This window comes from Odontomachus brunneus, unplaced genomic scaffold (genome assembly GCF_010583005.1).
Source record: "Odontomachus brunneus isolate Ranch 3 - 2012 unplaced genomic scaffold, Obru_v1 Obru_scaffold_045, whole genome shotgun sequence".
Taxonomy (NCBI): domain Eukaryota; kingdom Metazoa; phylum Arthropoda; class Insecta; order Hymenoptera; family Formicidae; genus Odontomachus; species Odontomachus brunneus.
In genome coordinates, this window is record NW_022639495.1 from 228,354 (window position 1) to 230,822 (window position 2,469).

Here is a 2,469-nt window from a genome sequence, read left to right on the forward strand (position 1 = left end):
TCTCTCTCTCTCTCTCTCTCTCTCTCTCTCTCTCTCTCTCTCTCTTCTCTCTCTCGCGCGCGCGCGTGCAATATTTCGGAGATTAAAAAAAATTTTCTTTTCCTATTTTGAAAGTCATATTTAGAGAATGAGAGTCATAGAGATGAATACTATAGATTTTTCTTTATATAAATTCTTTTCAATTTTACTATATTTTTAGTAGTCCAAAAATAGACTGTCAGTGAGGTTTATCTTGCTAAGGGACATAGTAAATTTCGCTAGAAATATAGCATATTTTGCTAGAAACATAGCAAATGTTTTAATAATATATTTCAGTTCGAAAAATATAAATAACACGTATAAAATAAAAGAATAGTGAATTATGCTGAAATGTCGATCTATTCTTTGGTTGCAAAATCCTATAGTAATTTTTACTATTACATCTTCTGTGTGTTTAAATTTAAAGGCGATTTTCTCAACTCGTTACACAACACGACCGCGGTAGAGATGGGAAATTGTTATTTCACGGATCTCCTCTCATAGAGGTTAAATATTGCATTAAATTACACTTAAATTACTAAATGAAATCCTTATTTCGGGTCTCATTTCGTTTCGTCCAAATTACAATTATGTCCGAAAACCACGATGTCCCATATACGGTTAACCATACCGCAGTGAAAATACACACGTTCGCCTCCGCCGGGATCTGTTACATTCGTATCATTTCTCTTTCCGCGCTTATTACCATCAATGTACCGCTGGTCTCGGTAAGGTCGAAAAATTCTCTCAATCCGCAACGTTCGCAACAAGAAGATCGCGTCGTACGGTGAAAGGCATTTCCTGGAAAATGTACGAAGGGAAAGGGATTGTATGCCCACGAAATTGCCAAACGGCTGTCCCCGATGCTGAGTCTGCATACGCCCGAAAAGAAAGGCTTACGGCGTAATGAGTGCTGCGGCAAGAAATGTAAGACGACCGGGATAAAGTGCAGCCTGATACTTGCGGAATTTTTGTGAAACGTGCGAGAGAAAATGTGTGCAAGAATAAAGAATTATTTGCTGTGCACAGCGTTATACTAAAACTGTTTCCTCGCTTTCGAAGATATTCAGCTTCTCCGAGTTTCTGACTTCAGAATATGCATTCCCATTTCATATTTGAAATGTCATCTTTGCGGAGAACATTTTGCATTGGAAATTTTGCATTTCAATTTTCCTACACGTTTACAACAATAAGAAAATCGTTACTGCGTGACGTGAAAATAGAACGCGGGCAAGAGTTAAGTTTATGCAGCATGCAGAACAATGTATGCAAAATTTCGATACTCTTCGCGTGCATCAACTTTTCTGCACGAAGAGGCAATTTCCTTCTCACGAATCATTTTAATCTTGCAACAACAATAATGGTAATCATGAACCGTAACGAGTACACGCCCGCCGATTCGAGTGCTGGTTGCAACCCGTTAGGAGAAATGTTGCCGGAGCACAATATACTTGTTGAATATTATCATGACGTCAATGATATTTTTTAAACAAAGGAGAACGATAAAATCTTACCAAAATTTAGTACCACAAATCAAACAAATTCTACTTATTCTCAATTCCTTTCTAAATTTAAAATGTTCTCAAAAAGCAATGTGCATTTTTGGAAAACAATATGCAAATCCCGTAATTATTTAAATTAGGGATGAACGTTCAGTATCCACTTTGAGCACTTTTGCTCGGATTTTATTAAGTATTAAGATCTATAGAGATTTATTGATTACCTAACAATTATTATTTGTTATTTATTTATTCGTCTTTCCTTTTAAATGCATTTTGATATTTGACAATATCCGCGCAAGAGATCTTGAAAGCAGATATAGTGCTGACTACTGAAAGTTTCCTATTTCGTTCAAAAAAAGAAAAATAGTAAAGAATGCTCCACAATTACATGAACAAAGAAAAATCATTACATCCGTATTTGCATAAACAAAAGATCACTACTCATATCCTGGGAAAAGAAATGTCGGGATTTGTCGACATAACCGCATGTTACACAAAAAATTAATTTTTACACGATTTAAAATGTCTCGTATTACCGATAATTATTCGTCGGGTAATTTTATATCACGTTCTCGATATAGCAGCTAGAGCTTGCTTAACCCATCATCTACGTCGGCGGTGCGATTAAGTTCTTTGAACGAAAGAACTGCCCTTTTATTCGCGCTTACGTAATATGCTACAGAGACGACAATTATTACCGATAGCCTGGCATTAGATACGAAAGACGTCCGATTTTCGTAATTCCACATTCCGCGTCCGTTTTCCGTCCACGAGCACCGGTATCGATCGGTAGCGCGAGATTTACAAGCTGTCAGGATCGAGTGCCGCGTTTAACACGGGGTGCAGTATTTGCGCGTTTCGGCCGACACGTACCGCGCTTTCGATTCTTGCCGGGAAGGGAAAAACGGAATATAAAGGCCCGGTGGATAAAGTGAATGCGAAGCGAAAC